This window comes from Branchiostoma belcheri, unplaced genomic scaffold (assembly GCF_001625305.1).
Source record: "Branchiostoma belcheri isolate BF01 breed outbred unplaced genomic scaffold, Haploidv18h27 scaffold154, whole genome shotgun sequence".
NCBI lineage: Eukaryota > Metazoa > Chordata > Leptocardii > Amphioxiformes > Branchiostomatidae > Branchiostoma > Branchiostoma belcheri.
Genome location: NW_017802980.1, coordinates 420,985 through 427,047, shown reverse-complemented (window position 1 = coordinate 427,047; position 6,063 = coordinate 420,985). Strand labels below are relative to the sequence as shown.

At 40.1% G+C, this 6,063-nt stretch overlaps 1 protein-coding gene across 1 annotated transcript in view; it reads right to left on the bottom strand.

Annotated features, from left to right (window-relative positions):
* LOC109465611 (dipeptidyl aminopeptidase-like protein 6) overlaps positions 1–6,063 on the bottom strand; it is a 198,996-nt gene that overhangs the window by 187,533 nt on the left and 5,400 nt on the right. The gene's annotated exons all lie outside the window — the stretch shown is intronic.

Genomic DNA, 6,063 nt, shown 5'->3' with positions numbered 1-6,063 from the left:
CTCAATCATTGTACAAATGGTTTTGATTCAGTGGGAACGTCACATATACACAGCCAACATCACATATCACTGCATCAAAGTAAGAAACAAAACATTAAATCAGAGCCCTTTCTTGTCTCCTCTCTTTATACTATATAGTTATCTGCCATCCACCTTCCGGCATGTCAACAGACATCTTTGCCCATTTTCGGCATGTTGACCACTGTCAGAAGGCAACAATTTTTTTTTGTTTTTGTTTTTCTCCAAAATCAGGCGAAAATTAATGCGCGAGCAAATGTCATCCATAAAAATTACTTGCTGTGGCCTAACGTGATTTCGTGATTTTGGGCGTACTCTCGCCGTTAAGGTCTATCTATTCCGGCAACTGAAATGGTTATCTGTGGCCAAACACAGTCTAGTACTTAGCATTTCAAATATAACAGCAATACGAAACGATTTCCACAGTTGCTGTGCTGTAAGGTACAATTATTCCGGGCTTAGATGTGCGTTTATAGAGAGATACAGGACCCAGGACGACACAACAGTGAAGCACGTCATCTTTAATTACGCCCAAGACGCACGACTCAGATGCCATTCGTGGCACTCTTAGAAGTATAGTTAGTACTCACAGAACCTGTATAGTATATATACAACATATTGCACTCTTTATAAATATAGTATATACTAGCTTAGAACGTATATGGCGTATTTGTAGAGGTGTATTAGTCTTAGTCAGTAGTTTCATTCAACATTATGCCATGCATAGTACCCGTTGAATCCTATATGTAGAATTTCGATAGAAACATAGCAGCTAATAATCTTAATATCTGCCATACATTGTACCTAGAGCTGTGTACCGGTACGCAGTACCGATACTGTACCGGAAAAATTGATTAGGTACAGGTCCAAAATACCTAATCCCTCAGTACCGGTACTGTACCTAAACAATTTCACACCAATTCTATGCCTATTTGTGACCTCAAATGTTTAAATAGCTGGTTAACAATGGGTGCCTGTGTAAGGACAGTGTGTTCATGAAAACAAAAACATCTTAGTTTTGCCTATATTTTATCTGAGCATTCGCCATAAACAAAGAATAAACCTTAACTATCAAGTTTATTTATGTTTTTTTGTTATTGAAGGAGTTCAGAAGAGCATTTAAATTGGTCGAATTGTTCAGGTACAGGTTCAGGTCCGGACCTGTACCTAAACCTGTGTACCTGTACCTGTACCTGTACCTAAAATTTGTTTAGGTACACAGCTCTAATTGTACCTGTTACAATCACTGTGCAAGAAACTTTGACTTGACTTCTCAGAGTCCATCATCAATGTAGTTTAACTTATCTTTGGTTTTAGAAGAATGACGGTGACACGACAGGATTTTCCTGTTCTGATCACTTGGTTCTTGAAATGGTATTTTCTGAAAGTTGAACGTGGTTTCATCCTTAAAGAGTTGCTAAACAGCTCGCCTGAGACAGAACTAGTGCTACGTCTCTTTCTTGTCAGGCAAACGACCGGACGTCACTGCAAGTCACCCTACAAACACCTAACAAAACATCATCACACTTATTAAACGCTTTTGTCATTGTTATCCCCCTGCAGTTCCAGAACAAGCTGCTAAGGGGACCAAACCCACACCACTTATTCCTGACCAGAAAAGCTATCCGCCACTCAAAAATCAAGACCATAGCATGTCCAGGACAAAAGATACAAAAACACAAAGTTCTGCTGCAGTACCAAGGTCATCCATCAGGAGGCCCATATTTGGCCTTGACCTTTGTCTTCCTACAACCTACCAAAATACCAAATATTATCACAATCCATAAAGGCGTTCTAAAGTTATGCTGACTACAAATGTTCGGAAACACAAACATTCACACAGACACACAGACAGACAGACACACGGACAGGCCAAAAACAGTACCTCCATTTTTCATGGAGGTAATAAAACTCTAATGATCCTGATGATCCCGATGAAGGCGACTGTGGTCGCTGAAAATTTGAAAATATCTGTGTAACTTTGTGTTGGAAAAAAGTTCAACGTTTTACAATGACGAACGTCCTTTGCCAAAACGTCTATAAACATAACGCCGAATATTTTATCTTACATACATACCTCTGCCAAGACTGGGAGGAAAGACCTGCGGATTGAGGGGCTACTTTTCTTAGAAACTTTAGGGTCGGAGACCTGTTCGTATCTCCTGACGACGATTCTGGAGGCTAGTCTTACAACCTGGGGTCAAGTTCTATCGATTTTCCCTCACTGGTAGCGATGTGGTGAATATATGACCGGCAGACAGGGGTTTGACTCGCCTTTTCCGGGAGTAGAAAACGTGATCGGTTAGAAATAAGGCATGCCCATCGGCTAGTTGTCAACTCCAACACTGTTCCAATGGCCAGGGGACAGAGTCATACATCTGTAGCTGTGACATATGAATGATGAAGCCACACTGCAGGCGACGGGAGCGTCAAGACGGAGCCAGGAGATAATGTGGGAGATATCCGTCCTACATGCTGATGGACACTTGAGACGGGAAGCTATTAGCCTTAACGTGCATTGGTTAACGTTACGTTTTAATGTGACTCGATAGTCGGCAGTACGTGTCCTGCATGCCGACTAGTTTGCGATTGGCATCGAAAGGCAGCATGCTAGCGTCCTTAGGCCGCACCGCCTTAATTTTATGGATGACATTCTCTGAAGACCCCCAAACTAGTGCGCGCGGGCGAATGAAAAAAAAAAAATCCGGCCAAAAATAAAAATGCTACTAAACCACAGGAATACAAACTGTATACGACAAGCCGGAACATGCTGGCTTTTTGCTGAATTTATGAATCGGCACTGTACGTGTGTACTGAGTTATTGAGTCGTGGAGCTTCGGTAGCCTGGGTGCCCGGCTCCATATAGTCGCTAACTACCATGGACTACCCAGGCCTAGAGCCAGGCCAGAGCCTGGGAGGACGTGATCTTTTTTTTTTTGGAGAACAGGTGAAAATCAATTCGCGCGCGGATGTCATCCATAGAATTAAGGTGGTGTGGCCTTACAGAGACTAGAGTTGGATTTGTGCGACTTTTGATTTCATCAATAGAATATTGCACTATATACGAGTATCAATGACTTGCAACGACAACACCTCATTAGGAACGCACAATGTGGTAAAAATGACAATGTTACAATAAGAATATTTACATCTTTTACAATTCGTCACCTGCTGTTATGAATCATTGTTCTGATTTGTTAAGTAAGCCACACATGTGTGGACTAGCAGAGTTGTTTTATTGATCTGTTACTAGTATTCTTGTTTTCAGATGGGTCATGATATGATGCAAGATGTAAACGTAAACACACAAAACGTAAGAAAAATTCTTTATCACTTAAAATATGAATTTGAAATCTTTTTGGTAACTTAAGTCATATCTAGCAGACTCTACAAGTTGTTTTCTTTTAGGGCTTATAATGTCCTATTTTCTGATAGCATATCTCTTCTCGTTTTTTTTTGGGGGGGGGGTCCGGTTGCCTCAGCCTGCCAGGTCCCTGCGGTGGCAAAACTAGATTTTGACATTTTCTGGTGATTCTTTTAATGTAGTAAGTTGAATCAACCTTGTCCCATGGCATACTGATATCTGAAGAAATTGCAGTAAAAGGCAATATTAGACATTTTTGTTTTGCTGTCCTGATACTCTGTACCTTTTCCTGACCGATGAATGACCATGAGCTAACAAATACTCGCTCAACAAATCTGACAGACAAAGAACGGTTATATGTGACGTTTTGTGTGTTTTGTTGTCTTTGTAATCATGTTTTTGTATAGACGTCACAGTTTGCAATGACTATATACAATGTACAAGCTAGCGCTAATTCTATGTACTATGGACATGTAGTTTAATAATTACGATGATTTGGCTTCTTCTCGCTTCTTAGTAACAATGTAGATACATGTATAAGTACAGATGTGTTTTATAATCGAAGGTTTGTCTAAAGCTATTAGAAATATGAACTTATCTTTGTTGCTAAGATGTATGAAATGGGGAAACATACATTGCAATAGTTAATAAAGCTCAGCTCTCTCTTCGCTATATAAACTACATTCTAATACAACGTGCTGCTCATCCTCTATCCTATTTAGATTACAATGCCTACATATTCGTTGTTCCAGGGGAGTGCGGTTATGGCGTCCGGTTTCAATGTGTAGTTTGTGGCAGCTTATCCTGAGTTTTGTAGTGGCGGTCCTATGCCGTATATTGTCGAGATTTTTCCTGTGACCTGTACTGAACCCAGTGCGTATTTGCGTACAATACAATTCATTCATTATATTCCAGTTGCGAAGTGAAGGATCGCACGCATCCAATGTTGGTCGTTCAGAAAGACGTCGTGGAAAAACACATGTTCAGACCAAAAGAAAACCGACCAAGGAGGCTATGCCGTACCGCTATTGCCAGAAATGCTTGATATAAAGTACCTGCCGGCGTCCATCCGTCATGTCAGACAGAAGGGTCGCCATGATCTATGGTGGACCGCCGGAGAGTCTTTAATTACGACTACGGATTTCCCAGGTGTGCTGAATGACACTGTGGACTATTCCTTTGCAACGAAGAATTTGACAATAATGTAGCCTAGATAAGATAGAAAGCGACGGCCGCTTTACTGTGGACATTATTTAAGTTACATGCAAACTTTGCATCTACTATGAATGCTTACGTTAGTATACCAACGTAGAAGTTAAACCCCGCACAGGCCACCCGTGGTGTAATAAACCGACTGGCGGTTAGACTGATTGAACAGTGTATGTGCGCATAGTGTGTGTATGTGTATGTGTGTGTGTGTGTGTGTGTGTGTGTGTGTGTGTGTGTATGTGTATGTGTATGTGTGTGTATGTGTGTGTGTGTGTATGTGTGTGTGTGTGTGTGTGTGTGTGTGTGTGTGCATGTACATGTGTGTGTGTGTGTGTGTGCGTGTGCATGTATCGTATGTTTATGTGTGTATGTATATGTGCATGTGTGTATGCGTATAGTATGTATGTGTATAATGAGTGGGGTCAGGCTTCCTATCACTGAGTCAGTGGCTCGCACTAACGGATCTAAGAATGATGATACCGTGTTATTTAGTAATCCTGTAGTCACAGTTTTCAATGTTTCCATAAAATTTACATAAAGCTATCAAAGGTCACCTGGTAGTGTTAACATTGCGTTGGAACAAATTTCAGTTTAATAGGGAAGATATTGGCAGTGTCTATACACCTGTTTGCCCTGCCTTCCACTTGTATATTTACACTCCTTTGAAAATGTTGTGTATAGTTTTCAGTCTGGATGATGTTTTGGTGTATGTTTCAAGATCTGTCAGACGAGATGATATTTGGCAGGTTGATAGGTGAGGTATAGAGGACTGTATTAGTTGACTTTGGGCCCCTGGTGATTGAACTTAGTACTGCAGTAAGAATTTTTTTCAAATTTTGTTGGTCTGTGGATGTAATGTTTGGGTAGCATATAGTTATTGACGTAAGGGTTAAGTGGTGTACATTTTACACACAGATTCTTTATTGACACAACAAAAAGTACAGTGACTTTTGTATGGTCTTCTACAACTTAACTAAAGATCTAACAGAGCTAAATACATGTGTGGATAACGTCATCTTATGTACAGAGTATATGTATATTGTAACAATGAAGGTTAACTATTCTCTAACATGTGTTTTCAAAACATTCTTTAATATATTTCCTATTTGAACACTGTATTGGTTATCTCTCCTGAGAATGTAGTTGCATTTATCTATAGCATCTAACGTATTGAAATCAATTGAACAAGCGCAAAAAAAGGTGAACAACAATAGGCGCTTATCATTGTATAGTGTACAATCCATTATAAAATGGTGCTCATTTTCAATCATGTTTGGACAAAATGGACAGAACCGTTGGTCATTTGGTATTTTCTTGTATCGACCCATTTCTATGTGTAATTTATGACAACTAATTCTTAATTTTGTGATCGCTTTTCGGATATCTAGATTGTGTACACTATATATGAAAGACAACTTGGAGAGGTGCGACGCTCCCTGGAGCATGCGGTGCTGAGTGAGTGAGTATGCCAA